This window comes from Triturus cristatus, chromosome 2_2 (genome assembly GCF_964204655.1).
Source record: "Triturus cristatus chromosome 2_2, aTriCri1.1, whole genome shotgun sequence".
Taxonomy (NCBI): domain Eukaryota; kingdom Metazoa; phylum Chordata; class Amphibia; order Caudata; family Salamandridae; genus Triturus; species Triturus cristatus.
In genome coordinates, this window is record NC_140582.1 from 323,098,668 (window position 1) to 323,115,679 (window position 17,012).

General features: G+C 45.7%; 1 protein-coding gene across 3 annotated transcripts in view; it reads right to left on the reverse strand.

Moving 5' to 3' along the window:
• The window catches only part of SGMS2 (sphingomyelin synthase 2), a 270,340-nt gene that overhangs the window by 134,030 nt on the left and 119,298 nt on the right, over positions 1–17,012 (reverse strand). The window contains exon 1 of one of the 3 annotated variants that reach the window (XM_085641393.1): positions 6,660–6,798. The exons of the other annotated variants lie outside the window; for them this stretch is intronic. The gene's annotated coding sequence lies outside the window, so the exon portion shown is untranslated. Of the gene's footprint in view, positions 1–6,659; positions 6,799–17,012 lie in introns of those variants that run through there. 3 annotated transcript variants of the gene reach the window in all.

Sequence of the window (17,012 nt, forward strand, 5' to 3'; positions counted from 1 at the left end):
GGAGTGAAGTCCGCCCTCCGGAGTCGTCGGAGACCGAGGTAGAGGAGCACCGGAGGTCGGGAGTGAGGATCGCACTCCGGAGTCGCCCGGAGCCTGTGAGAAGGAGCACCGGAGGTCGGGGGTGAGGATCGCACCCCGGAGTCGCCGGAAGTCGACATCGAGGCCAGGCCGGCCGACGTCATCGGAGCCGAGAGCGCCATCGGACCGGAGCCGCCCGAAGTCGACATCGTGAAGAGACTGCCCGACGCCGTCGAATCGGAGGTCGAGATCGAACCGAGGCCACCGACATCGGACCGGAACCGCCTGCCGGCGTCGTCAAAGAACTGACATTGTGCCGAGGCCGCCGAGACCGAACCGGAACCGCCTCACGGCGTCGACACGACTCCAGCGGCGTCGGAACATCAGAAAAAGGGCAGTAAGTGGAGTAGAGGGCGCCTAAGGCCCTGTGGAGACCTGAGAGACTGCTCTAAGGGGCTAGGGAGGTGCTGAAACCAACCTGACTGTGCAAGGGGTGAACTGGGACTAACCTAGAGAGGTTGTGTGGAGAGAGAAAGCCAGGGCACTGGTATTCCCCCCTTTGATCTACCTCAGCTTAGGCCTCAGCCTTGTCCCAGCCAGGGAGTAGCCCCCCTCAAGCCTTCCACAACCCTACAAGCTGTGCCTGGGCCAAATCTGCCCTTAAGAATTGAAGTGTCATCTGATTACATGAGTGTTGCTGTATACTTTTAATTATTTATTGGGGATACTGTATTTATTGAGTTTTTACCTATTTATTGCTGCACTATATTTATAGGTCCACAGGACTTGTTGGTGTACAATATTTATTGGTACAGTATTTATTGCCTCAAAGTATTTAATTGTCTGTATATATTGCACTTGTATTTATGCCCTGTTATTTATGATCACCCCTATTTATTTCATCCAACAGCCAATATTTATTTGACCTGCACTAATTGAAACTTGTATATGGTGATTGACCTATTTATTTTTCCAATCAGCAACTGAGAGAAAAAGATAAAGAAGAATATTTTCATAATTTTTACGGTGTAGAGTCGTTTTTGGAACGGATGCACGCATGGTTATTGTATGGGTATATTGTATGCTTAGCACTGTGCCTGTTTCCTGACCACTCGAGCCAAGCTACCACAGTGTGTCCGGAAGACCACCACCACCCTTTCTAGTGTGGGAGTGGTTTTCCAACAAAGCCATAGTAGCTGTCTGTGCTTGCTTAAGTCTCAGTCTAGATAATTTGGGAATCAAGCAATCACTGCTTGCAGTAAAGTAGACATTGTGACCAGCACTCTGTGCATCTAATATAAAGAAAACAACTTTGAGTGGTCTTTAGGTTTTAGACTGTTCAATATCCAGTTCTCCAAAAACAGTTTTTTTGGGCGGACCATCCACCCTCTTAGGCAAAACGAGGAATCCAAGGTTGTTCCTTCATGTTCATCCTTCTACGTACCTGCCATGGGCTTCAAAAGTACAGGCACCCTCCTGGTATCTCCCATTTCTTTAATATTTGTAGTAGTTTCCGCAAACACATTCTCTGTGGCTTTATATCTATCAGTTACTTTCCTCAAACCAGCACTTATCAGGTTCATTTCAATTGACAATGAGTTAATTTTTTGTTCCAGTACCACATGGGACTACTTGATGGTGCACAATGTCTGCTGTCCATGGCCTAAGTGTCCAGACTTCGCCCACCGTGGTCTGTTTACCAGTTGCTGCAGATGTGTTTATCATTCTTAGGTACTGCAGCAATTTGATCCCCTGTGCTACTTTGTATTGCCTGCCTTGACCATAATGCTATCTGGGATGTCATCTCCCTGACAGCCTTCTGATCTCCTTGGCGTGACCCTGCAGTGACAAGTACCAACCCACAGCAACAGTGAATTCTGTTTTTGCCAGATAGGGAGCACATGCAAAGCCTAATATTTCCATCTCTCTTGGCTGAGGTAAGGTCCTCTCCCTCCATTGCCGACCACACCCCAGTTCATTTTCCAGCAGTGCCCGACAGCCCCCTCCAGACAGTGCACAGAAACAAAATACGCATCACCCGATTGGGATCCATGCCAAGTCCCAGACTGTTCCTAATGGAAGTCTCACAAACATCACGTCACTCAGGCCATCCAGACTGCACGGGTCTTCCAGGCATGGTTCCAGTCAGGGCACATGGGGGCCGTTGAATAGCCTGGAGTCCTGCAATAGATACCCCACAGCATCCAGGGCGTACAGCAACAGGCTGTAAACACTTCCCGAACGACTACTGTGGATTTACACTTTCACTAGTCACTCAGCCGCTTATGATAAAGCAGAATTTCTTTAAGAGTTGACACATCCTGGCAGATCACCTGAGGCCATTCATCTTGTTGGCCTTGCCCCTATCTACCATTTTAGGAACTCCATTGACCAGTGTGAGTTTTGCAGACTGCACAATTGAAAGTATTTCACAGTGATGTGGAGCGAGTAGGGTGGTCACTGTGTACATCTCAAAAAGGCAGAATATGCTCTTTCCTGAGAACTAAAGACTCAGTTTATAAGCATTGAGTCTGCAGATATGAAGCATTCTAGCATGTTATGCATATTTCAGTGAAGATGTCACTAATGCTGCTGCACCTATGTGGAGCTCAGTCAAGTCAAGGATGTCAATAAAAAAGTTGTGGCTTTGGACAGCATAAAAAAGACTGTGTGGATTCTGTTTGAAGAATAGTATTTAATAGCTGATACTGAAAAATGCATGAAGTATATGGCACAAAACTGGATGACAGAGTAGTCAGAATTGTTTGAGAGGTGCGCTTTAGAGATGGAATGGCGTGTTTCACCATGGAAGATCAAGTGGCCAAATCGGAGATATACATAGGCAGGATTATGAGGCTGAAAGAGGTGGTTATAGCAAAATAGTCCAACCTTACTGACAATAAACTGCCATAGCAAACTCTAATGGCGTGGAAGCCATAGAGACAATGTATTGCTTGAAGCTTTCCAAAAACAATAAATTCTTCCCTTGTAAGAACTGCTATATCTATTATAATTTTACAGATCGTTAAGTGGTAGAATCTACCAAAAAGAGCATCTACCAAAAAGAGAGCATGTCCCCACTTCTTGTTAGCTAGAAGCTAACAAGAAGTGGAGAGAAGGCAGGAGTAAGTGGGTTCTGGCTTTGGTTTTGGGATCCCGCTGGTTTCTCAGCAAAATGTGCATACCTTGAGATGCGTGGTAAACGTGTGTATGTGTAATCTTTTTGTTTATTATTGCCCAACTTTGAATTTCTGACATTAGTGTATGTACACAACAAAGTAAACTATCTTGATCTGGAAAGACTGTCAGAAAGAGTTTGAAATAAATGTAAATTGGCAAGAAAAGGAAGTACTAGATGCAAATGGTAACAAAGTTGTAGCAGGCAGGCAGAAAGTTACATCAGGTATGCTCAGAGGTCCTTAATAGCAGTGACAGGAATTGAACCTAGGCCATCCCCATCATCTGAAATCTCCTTTCTATGAAGGCCAAGAAGCACCCTAATCAATCCCTCACAATGACTGCGTTTGTTTGTATGGAGTTGATTGATGTGAGATGGTGGATTGTAAACTGGTGGGAAGGTAAGGGGGAATGTGGAATGTAAAAGGTCAGGAGAGAAGACGCCATGTTACAGTTGGAGGGAAGTAAATATGGGGCAGGGGCGTTCATGACTTGACCTTCTATACAAACGTGGCAAGTCGTTATTGCTTTGAGGATGTGCTCTTGTAGGGCTTTAAGTGGGATGAAAAAATTAGGGGGTCTCTCTAAGGAGCATGGCTGATATAATTAGGGTGTGGCTGAAAAAGTACGCTAAAAATCTATGCTTAACATAGTGTGTCACCCGACTGGTAATTTGCTGTTTCTGTTATTTCATCCTGATATATAATACAACAAGTAAAATTAAACCTACAACAAGCCAGGACTATTGGCTTTGCCAATGTTTGTTAATTGCATAAACTAAATAAGCAACAACTATGGCTTCATTGTATACAATATTGAAAATGCTTCATTTCTGATATAATGAGACTGAAAGAACTATAACGAGTCTCTTTGAAGTTACATCAAAGGCAGTGGAGCTAAAAAGCTAAGATTTGTTTTCTACCCGAAGGTGAGGGCAAAAATGGAGATCCCGATAGGGACTTGTCTCAGCACCTGCTCTTTAGAACTGCCAGTGCTGAGCACCAGCAGGTCCCAGACAACTTAAAGCCCAGCACTGGGGCTGGACAGAGGTTTTTCACTTCCTATCCGCTTTGGAGATGACTGGTTCATCTAAGGGTAAGTGACCTGAGTCCGGTCAGGATAGAAAAGATCTGTTGTAAAGACTTCCAAAGGGCTTTGCATTGGGATCCCCTCCTTGTAGGGTGAATGAATGTGGGCGTGTCTGTGACTTCAGGTGGATGAATGAATATGACTGAGTCTGCCCCAACTGAGAGTCAATAGGCATAGCTGGGCTCAGGCATATGACTTGCAGTCAAAGGACCCACAACCTACAGAACCGGGAATCTGCACAAAGCCAAACTCCTGGTGTATATTCAGTAATAGCAAATAATCCATAACAGAGTAAAGATATTGGATAAAGGTTTATGCCCTATTCCTGTAAAGTAATGCACTTGAATACGTTTATTTCCTGTGCTTGGAACAAAATGGTGCAGGAACTAACTAATAAGTACAGTGCCACTACAAACTCCTAGTGCAAATGCATCCCTTGTTCAGATCTCCTACCATTTTGGGGGTAGGAGACAGAGGAGGTCTTATTAAAGGGTGTAGCATTCCGGCTAATTGATGATGGCTGGCTGTAGAGAGTGAGCCCCAGCACTGAGCAGTGGAAAGTTGTCCTCGTAGACTCCCACACAGGGTGCTGGACAGCATTGGATTGGTAGCGGGGGCACTTGGGCAATGCCCGAGGGGCTGGTATCCGAATTCGAGCTGTAGGCTGCTTTTTTGAGCAGCCTGGGGGGCCGGTTTGGGCGGTTTCTGCGTTGCTCGATGCTGCCAGCGGCCCTGTGGGTGCCTAAGTGGCCCTTTCTGGAGGCAGATGGGCGTCAATTACCTTCCTTTTATCATCAGTAGGGGAGTCACTCCCTTTCTCTCACTGGGCCGGCCCATTAATGTTTGCATATCGAGCAGGTGCAGGGGGCCTGAGCAGAAGTGGCCTCACTTGTTTTCAGGCGTGTTTCACCAGTGTAAACTTGCTAATCCGTGCATATTCTTTAACGCCCCTCCCCCCACCTTTTTTAATAAAACTTTTGCCGAAGCAGTGTTTTGCTGAAAGGCAATATGCAAATGTGGGTCACTTTTTTTTTGCGTGCCCGGGCCGATTTTTAATCCCAATCCAATCCTGGTGCAGGAGGATAGATGGAGAGGGAGCGTGAGTCGCACGACTAGCGCATTGACACCAAGACAGATGGGGGCTTAGAACGCAACAGTGTAGAAAGGATGCCATGAGCCCTGGTGCAAGCAAATAAATGCCCCCTTTAACTGCTGTTGGGGTAAATAAAATACAGCAATGAACAGGGTTGAATGGGCTCTTCAGGGCTCTGGGTCCCGGTGCCACTACACCTACTGAACCAGTGTTAGCTACGCCTCTGTCACAAAGACCAACAGTCATATAATGCCTCTGCTGTGGGACCCTTGCATGGCACCTCGTGGTGCGATGACGCTACAGCAAGAATCAGGGGGTGCAGCAGGAGCAGCTGGGATTAGTTATTTACGTATTTATGTAGTGCAGCTTTTTACAGGAAAAGATTGACATGAATCGCGTCCTGAAGCTACCAAGCACCACATCTCCACAGTGCCTGTTCTTCATGGAACGCACCAAGAGCCCTACAGCTCTGTCCATTAGCCAAGACTTTCTTTAATCTCCTCACATCCTTCTGCTTTCTAATATACTCTCTTGATAACGGCCAGCCAACTTAGTCACCCTTTCTACCAGGGGCGTAACACGGGCCCTGAAGGCCCCGCGTGCGGAGGGGGGTGGGGGGGGGGGGGGGAGGGCCCTAAGGTCCGCACTTCGGCCGGAAAGCCCCATATTAAGTCCGGAGGGGGCTCCTCCAGTACCCTGCGGGGGGAAGGGGCGGGGGGGGGGGGGGGTCTCAAGTTTCGTTACGCCACTGCTTTCTACAGGACAGATGCAAACTGAAGGCATTTCAATGCCCACTGAAGGCATTCCACAGCCAGCCGGCATGTTATTCAACTTAAACCACAGCCCAGCCAACAAAAGGATACCATGCCATTCTGTAACAGAAAGTAACCGAAAGTATCGTAACACAACAAACCACAGAATAACATGACATAACATAATAACATATAACAAATCATAACAATAAGTCACCATAAGACATTATGATATACCACAATGTACTGCTATACACCATACCATAGCATAGTGCAACTGTACTTCCTCTACCGTACTGTAACATTGCAGACCATAGCATGAAATACTAAACATTCCATATTGTGCATTGGCATACCGTGTAATACCACACATGCCACACAAACTAACTCGGCCAATTTCGCGCCACAGCAAAGCATGCTTTACTGTAGCACATCACAGTATTTAAGCTGAAACCGCCCATACTATATAATACGGCAAAGTAGGAGTGGCATGCACATGTCACACAATACCATGGGTAAAAGAAGCGTACCTTGATCTAATGTACCGAGATGCGTCACGGGTTTCAACGGAAATTCTCCAGACGTCGCAACACCTGCTCACTCTCTTGAGTGAGGCTCGCGCCTCTGCATAGTTTCTACAGGGAGTTGCTGTCACTGGGGAAGTCTCCCCACCTCGCCTTTCAGCACATTCTCTCCTATTGAGCACGAGCCCTAAACAAACCAATCTTCACATCATGAAACCTGCTGCTAGGCACTGGGAGCGTTAACAATAGCATGACCTGCTCTCCACAAACAATACTGGAGAACTGGTTCTCCAGCCAGAAGACCACATTGCATTGCGCTCACGCTCCAGCAGGTGCCGTGTTAGTTTTTTGTCTTTAGTGCCGGCCACTGCATAAAAAGCAGCACTGGCTAATCTTATAGATCTGGAATTTCCAAGCTGGCCCAATGGTTCATTCTTTTTAGTTTATATTGTTATTTTTTTATACGCCACAAAAATATAAAGTATGCTTTCCCTTATACGTGCAGATGCATGACGAGTGATGTTTTTCAAACAAAAAGTCTTTCAGTTTTGCCTTGCATTTTTATGTCTCGTCTACAGAGCGCCTGCGCTGTGCTGCTAGACATATTGGGTCAGATTTACTATTCTTTCACACAACAAAGTGCAGCAAGGCAACTTGCTGAGCTGCATCTGCATTGCATGAAAGGGAGAGATCAGAAATGCGCCAATCGTACTAAGATATGGCGCACTTCTGCTCTCTCAAAAGCGCTGGCGCACTTCAGGCAAGGATACCTCCCAGCGCAAAAACAATCTCTGGCGGCATTTTCCTCTTTCTATGGGTGCTGCAAATTTCAGCACCCATAGAAAGAAGAAATAACGAGGAGAAAAAAGGATTTTTCTCCTTATTTATTTGTTGTTGAGTTTCATATAGCACTAGCTTGATCCGAAGGTATCAAGGCGCTAAACATGTTATGTAATTAAGCTTACTCGAACTACATGCGAGGATTGATGTGGGCAAAACAGTTTACAAAGAGTATAGAACAATACATCAATAAGGTAGTCAAATCAGTCACAAAAGTATATGATTCGCATTAAGATAACTGCATCAAGCGGAGCTGGTAGGCACCTCATTTCACTGTTGTATAAGGCCATGAGGGCAGATGCAAATGGGATGGGAGTGCGGGCGCTGAAGGTCACGGCATGGCTGAGAGATGTGCGTGAGTGGACACTAGATGAGGAGGTACGTATGAAAGTGTGTCGTAGAGACTAGAAACTAGAGGAAGATTTAAGGGCATGGAGGGAACTCTGCCATGACTTACTGGTTGAGAAGCCACAGGCAAGTCCATGAAGCACCCTCGGTGGGGCGAGGGGGTGTCTACAACACGAGCTCCGAAGGGGAAAGGCATTAAATGGTTGGCACAAATGTGGGGGATTCTCACGGGACTGTTTATGCCATGTCCAAAGGCTGGGATTGTAACAAACGTGTTTAAGCTTATACTATCAATGAATGCTGTGTTTGGAATGCACTCCAGGGCTATGTGTTAATCAAATTGAATATATAAAGTTAATTTAAAAAAAAGGTAACTGCGTTAGTGACAGATAAGAGACTGAGCGAGTCAGGCGACCGCATCGAGGGATCCTGTTGATGAGGGTTGCATCTTTGAGAATACATTAACTCAGTTTGTGAGCGTGTTGAAGTAGTTGTTAAGCAGTAGAGATTCGAGGGCTTGTTTGAAGCAGGAAAAGGAGGGGTTTCAGCAAAGATCCTTAGTGAGTGGGTTCCAAATTCTAGGAGCAATTCCTGAGAAAGGGTGTGCCTGGGATGAATTCTTCAGCTTTGGAGGTATAAGTAGGAGTGAGATGGAGCTTCTTAGTGCCTGGCCTCCTCCTGCTCTCAATAGTTTGGCTTCTAGGTATCTGGGGTTCTTTGTATGAAGGCCTTTGTGAGTGATACACGCTGTCTTCAAGATGCCTCTTCCTTCAATGGGAAGCCAACTGAGACTCTTGAGGGCAGGTGAGATGTGATCAAACCGTTTGATTCCTGGGAGAAGTCTAGCAGCCTCATTGAGGGTTGCTCTTAGGGGCGCAAGGTGACTTTTTGTAGTTCCAGTGAAGATGGCATTGCCGCAGTCAAGTTTCAAGAGGACTAGTGATTGAACTACCACCTTAAGCTCATCAGGGGAAATAAACACTCTGATTTTCTTTAGAGGTTTTAGTGTGTAGAGTGCTCCTTTGGCTGAGTTGTTGATGTGTTCCTTTATTTACATGTTTTTGTCCAGGGTGATACCTAAGGACTTTATAGAGTTAGAAAGTGAGACAGAACAGTTTAGTGAGTACACATTTTTCAGCCAATCATGGATAGGTAAAGGTTTATTTTTTGAAGAGAGAAGTTGTAGTTTATTCTTGTTGGGGTTCAGGTTTAGGTGATTGGTGTTTAACCAGGTTTGTATCTTTTTTAGTTTGGCGTTCAATCAATCAATCAATCAATCAATCAATCAATACATCAATCAATCAATCAATCTATCAGTAATTTGTTGACTGCGGCAAATCTCCCTTGAGGGTCTTGAGGCACTGGGGCTGTTTACCGCTGCATGGAGGTGGTTACTCAAACAGCCAGGTCTTTAGGTCTCATATGAATTGTTGGAGGGATGGTGCGATCTTGAGTTGCAGGGGGAGGTTGTTCCAGGTTTTGGCTGTCAGGTGAGTTTAGATGACCGATGTCTCTAAGTGATGTTATTTTGTAGCAGAGTTGTGTGTCATCAGCATATAGGTGCTATTTGACCCCTGCTTGGTTCAGAATAGCTGTGAGGGGTTCCATCACGAGATTAAATAGGGCTGGAGAGAGTATAAAGCCTTGATGTATACCTTGTGGAACTGGAGAAGGCTTCGACAGTCAACTGTTGATTTTTACTTGTTTGGAACAATGTTACAGGTAGGACATAACGGTACAAAAGGGGGTGGTGATGGACGGAGCATCAGAACCAACCAAACACTCACACCCAGTCAACAGATCTAGGTTTGATCCATCACCGTTCTTTAGCCCACTCTGCCACCCCAGTTCAGACATGGCCATATGCAAATCAGTCTGACCCTGTGCCTCATCGGAACAGTCCAGCCCGAACTGCCAAGCCATACCTTCCCTGGACCGGAAACAAGCTTCCTAGGACCGGTTTCTGGCATTTCAGCCGTCTTCAGCCAGGCTTGCTTGAATCCAGTGGCAAAGTGAGCAAGGGACTCACGTCTGAGCATACCCTGCCAACTTATGGCGAACAAAGCAGTACAAAAGGGGGTGGTGATGGACGGAGCATCAGAACAAATCAAACACTCACACCCAGTCAACAGATCTGGGTTTGATCCATCACCGTTCTTTAGCCCACTCTGCCACCCCAGTTCAGACATGGCCATATGCAAATCAGTCTGACCCTGTGCCTCATGGGAACAGTCCAGCCCGAACTGCCAAGCCATGCCTTCCCTGGACCGGAAACAAGCTTCCTAGGACCGGTTTCTGGCATTTCAGCCGTCTTCAGCCAGTCTTGCTTGAATCCAATGGCAAAGTGAGCAAGGGACTCACGTCTGAGCATACCCTGCCAACTTATGGCGAACAAAGCGGTACAAAAGGGGGTGGTGATGGACGGAGCATCAGAACCAATAAAACACTCGCACCCAGTCAACAGATCTGGGTTTGATCCATCACCGTTCTTTAGCCCACTCTGCCACCCCAGTTCAGACATGGCCATATGCAAATCAGTCTGACCCTGTGCCTCATGGGAACAGTCCAGCCCGAACTGCCAAGCCATGCCTTCCCTGGACCGGAAACAAGCTTCCTAGGACCGGTTTCTGGCATTTCAGCCGTTTTCAGCCGGGCTTGCTTGAATCCAGTGGCAAAGTGAGCAAGGGACTCACGTCTGAGCATACCCTGCCAATTTATGGCGAACAAAGCGGTACAAAAGGGGGTGGTGATGGACGGAGCATCAGAACCAATCAAACACTCACACTCAGTCAACAGGTAGGACATAAACCATCTCAGGACTTTGCCCTTGATAGCAGTACAGTACTTGAGTGTCAAGTAAAGCTTGATGATTCACTGTATCAAATGCCGCTGATAAATTGAGTAGGATTAGGAGGCAGGAGTTGCTTTACGTCATCCTCTGGGAGGCGTAGTGATTTCACACAATCCCAGGTTTTACAAATCTTTGTAAGTCTGGGATTGCATGAAATCCATGAATGGATGCATGGGAACGCCTATGTTTCACCAATGGAACGTCACCCAGACAATGCACATTTCAAGCTGCTGCGTTGCGTTACATTTTTTTCTACACAGCTACACAAGTGGGCCCAAATCGCCCTTTCCTTGGCTTTGTAAATGTCTACTAGCATCATTTTGCTTCATTGCTGTGCCACAAAAGCGGTGCGTGCGACCATGACACAAAATGTTAGTACATCTGATTCATTGTTTATAATTAAGTGGGCTTACAAACTGAACTGAGCATACCATTAGTTGTTTCATTGCTACTCATTCGCAATCTTTAGATTGCACAGGTCTTGTAGGCTTCCCTTCCTTTCTTGTGTTAGCTCCTGCCTGAAGCGTGGACCATGTACACATTTTTCCTCGTCTTTGTTCTTTCTCGTCATTTTGCAACACACATTTAATTTATTTTATAAGCGTTTTGGTATTATTGCTGAATGTGCGTTGGGGTATTCTACTTTTAATGCAGACATACAGCTTCTTATTTATGCTGCTTTCACCCTATCAGCTGTCTCTATTGATGCTTTAGTTACTTACACCTACAACAGTACTACTCTATGCCACTCTACGCTACTCCACTCTATTCCTGTCTACTCTATGACGCTCTACACCCCTCTATGTCACTGTACTCCACTCTATACCACTCCACTCCACTCTACCCCACTCCACTCTACGCCTCTTCATTCTACTTTAAGCCACTCTACTGTATGCCACTCTACTCTACACCATTCTACTCTACACCACTCTAGGTCATGCCACTCCACTCTACTTCATGCCACGCTACCCCACACCACTCTACCCCACTCAACTCTAGGGCAATTTACTCTACACCACTCTATTCTATGCCACTCCATGCTACTCTATGCTACTGCATTTTACACCATGCCACTCTACTCTATGCCACTCTTTTCTATACCACTCCACTCTATGCCACTCTGCACCACACCACTCTACTTGGTTTCACCCCACTCTATGCCAATCAAATCTACACCTCTCTATTCCGTACCACTCTACACCACTCTAACCCAGCCCACTCTATGCCACACCACTCCATGCCTTTGCATGCCACTTCACGCCCCTCTACTCCAATCTATGCGACTTAATTCTACTCTATGCCACTCCACACAATGCCACTCTACATTACTCTACTCTACACTAATCTACTCTACAACACTCTACTCTACACCACTCTATTTCACTTTACTATACACCAGTCTATTTTATGCCACTCTACTCGATGCCACTCCATGCCTCTCCACAATACACTACTCCACTCTATTCTACGCAACTCTACACCATTCTGCTCTTTTCCATGCTACTCTACTACACACTACTCTATCAATCAATCAATCAATCAACACATTTGTAGAGTGCGCTACTCACCCGTGAGAGTCTCAAGGTGCTAAGGGGAGGGGGGGAGGCAGCTACTGGTCAAACAGCCATGTCTTGAGGCATCTCCTGAAGGTCAGCAGGTCCTGGGTGTGACGTAGGTGGGCGGGGAGGGTATTCCATGTCTTTGTGCCGAGGTGGGAGAAGGATCTGCCGCCGGTGGTCGTTCGGTGGATGCGTGGGACGGTGGCGAGGGCGAGGTCGGCGGAGCACAGCTGGCGGTTCGGGGTGTAGAAGGACAGTCGTTCGCTGAGGTATGCTGGTCCGGCATTGTGTAGAGCTTTGTGTGCGTGGGTTAGGAGTTTGAAAGTGATCCTCCTGTTGACTGGGAACCAATGCAGGTCTCGTAGGTGGGTGGTGATGTGGCTGTGGCGGGGAAGTCCGAGGATGAGGCGTGTGGAGGCGTTCTGTATGCGCTGGAGTCTCTTCTGGAGTGTGGCCGTGGTTCCTGCGTAGAGGGCGTTGCCATTGTCCAGCCTGCTGCTAACGAGTGCCTGGGTGACCGTTCTCTTAGTTTGAGTGAGGATCCATTTGTAGATCATGCGGAGCATTCAGAGGGTGTTGAAGCAGGAGGAGGAGACGGCATTGACTTGCTGGGTCATGGCGAGTGTTGTGTCCAGGATGAACCCCAGATTGCGTGCGTGGTTTATGGGTGTCGGGGCAGCTCCCAGCGTGGTCGGCCACCAGGAGTCGTCCCATGCGGAGGGGGTGGAGCCGAGGATGAGGACCTCCGTCTTGTCCGAGATCAGTTTCAGGCGGCTGGTCTTCATCCATTCTGCGACGGCCTTCATTCCCACGTGGAGGTTGGATTTGGCGATGGCCGGGTCTTTGGTGAGGAAGAGGATCAGCTGCGTGTCGTCGGCGTATGAGACTTCAATTCACTGTACTCCGCTCTACAACACCCACTCTATGCCACTCTACTCTACGTCACCTATGCATTCTCCTATAGGCTATTTAACTCTCTGCCACTCAACTCTACGGCAATGTAATCTATGCCACTCAGCTCTATGCCACTCTATGCCACTCCATTCCACTCCACACCGCTCCACTCGTGTATGCCACTCCACCTCACACAATGCCACTATCCATCAGTCTATGCCACTCCACTCCATGCTACTCTACTATAATCCACTATAATCCTCTGCACTTTACTCCACTTCACTGTACGTCACTTTACTTCACACCGCACCACACCACTCCATTCCACTCTACGTTACTTAATATCACTAAACTCTATGCCGCTCAACACCAGTCTACTCTATGCCACTCTACTCTACACCACACTACTCTGGTCCACCCCACTCTATACCACTCTACTCCTCTCAAAACTACGCATTCTGCTCTATTGTACTCTACTCCACTCCACTCTATGCCACTTTACTGTATGCCACTCTACTCCACACCACTCTATTCCACTCTTTGTCACTCTATGCCACCCTACCCTATGCTAATCTACATTACCCTACTGTACGCCACTCTACTCTATGTTACTCTACTCTATACCACTCCACTCTATGCCACTCCTCTGCATGGCACTGTACTGTACACCACTCTACTGTACGCCTCTCAAATCTATGCCACTCTACTCTACGCCGCTCTACTTTACTCTATCCCACTCTAATCTTTGCCACTCTACTTTGTCACTCTACTTTATGTCATCCTATGCCACTCCACACTACTCCACTCGAGTGTACAACACTTTACTCCATGCCACTCCACTCCAGGACAGTCCATGTCACTCCACTCCCCACAGTACCACTCTATGGGACTCTAGGTCACTCCACTCTGTGCCACTCTACTCTACGCCACACTCCTCTATGCCACTCCACTCCACTCTACTTTATGCCACTCTACTCTACACCCCTCCAGTCTATGCCACTCAGCTCTATGCCACTCTACTCCACACCACTCTACTCTACACCACTCCAGTCAATGCCACTCTACTCTAAACAACACTACTTTACGCTACTCTATTCTGTGACACTGTACTTTATTCCACTATACTGTACGCCACTCTACTCTACACCACTCCACTCTACGGCTCTCTACAATACACCACTGCGCTAAATGATACAGCCACTTCAATCGACTCTACACCACTCCACTCTACACCACTCTACACCACTCTTCGCTATGCCACACCAGTAACTTTAAGCTATGCTTAACAGCAGCTGTGCTGCTTTACAACACGGCTAAAAGACATTGACTAAGCCAATAGCTCTTACATAGGAGAAGCCCATTGGCTTTGCCAATGCCTGTTATTATTAGTATTATTTTCGAAGGAGGCTTAAGCATTTAATTAGCCGACAGCTACACTATTTCAATGTCACTTAAACACTTTATAACATAAATATTAAAAAAGAGGGCAGCAAAAATAAATAGCTAGAAAAGTTACCCTAAAAAATAATTAATATACAAAAGCTCACTTTAAACTAGCTTTAGAACTGAAGAGAAAAGAACTATTTTTTAGGTGAACAAACGTGAAAAATGTGCACAGGCTTTGTGCAGTCACTTGAAATGAAGGGAGACAATAGGTAAAGTGGGCTGCCCCATGCTGTATGCTGTGGTGGGCAGAGGCAAAATACTTACCTGGGAAAGCCATGTTACCTCATGCTAATATATTACGTCATACAGGTTGTTGAGGGTCTTCTAATTGAGCCCTTCATCGATCTTAAAACAACTTCTGTAACTGGGTTCTTTCTCATTGTCTCCTGGCTGAATACTATAAAACCAGTGAGAGAGTAAGCAAATAAATGCTGGAGATATTCTCAGAATGCAAGGAGAGGGCCAGGAGATATGAGGCGGGTAACCGTTGTCACCATATAGCAGAGTAAAGCACTTAATGATTTTGCCTTTTATAGTCCAGTCTCTTTCACAAATGGATAGGTCAAAGTAATTGCAAAAATATTGGCAACCAGCTAATTTAGGGTTATGTGCAATGAATGCATTTATAGGAACTACTTTCGTTCTATATCCCAGAAGGTCCAGATTCACTCTTAAAATGGTTTATAACTTAGTAGTCCTAGCTAACAATACCGAGTTACCTTTATCTACCACAGCCTTATTATCGGGTATAGCTTTCAGCTCCACTGTGTGCACATTTCTCTAGGGTTCATTCTGTAATTTAGGTTTGTACGGAATTGTGTCTTTTGGTGCAATTTTGTGTCATTGTCAAATCTTTCGAATTTCACATCTGTAACATCTTTCTGAGTCACAACTTTTAATATCTGAATATAACAGTGAATAAAACTCTTGCTTTAGAAAATTAGAAAGAAAGATGATCCTTAGTTTATTCCTGAAACTTCAAACTTCAAATCCTATCGAAAATGATTTTGTTCATTTCAGAGTCGGACAGAAAAATAGTGTTGCTTTCCATAATGGTTTCTTCTACGAACTGCTGGGTTATCTTTAGCCTTCGCTCAATAAGCAAATCGTGGGTGCCTGAGCTTTATTAAAGAGAAAACATTGGCAACGTATATCCCAAATGCTCAGATTCCTCTGCAGAACCGCATACAATGTGTACCAAATGGTCAAATTCAATTGCAACCTGCAAATGCAAATACGTAGCCCGTCTGCCTACATTTGGGATGAAAACCAACTATACCCACCCCCATTAATCTTTGCTTATCCTCCATTAAACTATAGCAAACCCCAAGTTATTTTAAATGTATAAATACAAGATGCGGTTTTCCAGTAGGAGACTATAAATTTACCATCACAGTATACAATTCTTGAATTCTCCCGCCCTGGGCCTGAGGTCTTGCATGATCTCCTGCACCTACTAAAAGAAGCTAAATACATTGTTATTCTACTTAAGTCCTCGTCACAAGCGGTGCATTAAGATCTCTTTCAAAACCCTCGCCAGGAATTACCATTAGATGTGGCCTGATAATTTTGGGGTGTAGGAAAAACATGGATTACAAGCTTTTGGAGAATAACATAGGGGAGTTAATATTTCTGCACCAGATCCCACATGCATGCCACAAGAGTTTCACAAAGATGCTTTTAGCAGCTAAAATTTCCATATGAAAAACGTGTAAATCTGATGGGCCTTGTAAATACCGCTACCAGATCCATCGAAATTGATTGCCATTTGTAATCAAGGCGGAACTGTCAACATCCTTTCCCGTTCATACTGCCATCTGTGTGCTGATATAACATCTGATGAGTCTTCTACACAAGATTTATTTACACTGTTGGCTTAAACAATAGTTGTAAAATAAAAATGGATGCACTAGAAATAGAGAATTAGTTCTAGCTTCTATGTGCATCTGGAACATAAACATTGCTCTCCTAGCTAACTTGGCGCAGATCCTCGAAGCAACTGGGCAGGATCTATTATTGAAGCTGTTTTCTATCCATGGCTCAGCCAGCTGGACCTTCTACTTGTCGTCCAGGTCAAAGAGAAGATCCAAAAAGCACTGATGGGGTGCATTTCGGCCACTCTGTGGTGGATGAACGGCAACTTATTGAGACTCAACATGTTTAAAATTGAAGTACTGATGCTTGATCATAACAATGCCTTATCTCAAGTCCGTTGGACCTCCAATTTGTGAACGGCACAGTTGAAAAGGTTAAAATCTTACATTTCTGGCTCGATACGGCTCTCACTTCAACATCCCATATTAATGCAGTGACTTCTTCCTGTGTATTCCTGATACAAATTCTTACTAAAATGATGTTGTGCAGCCCTCTCATCATAGAGCCCTACTGGTGAATATAGCCATCAACTCCAGATTAGACTAT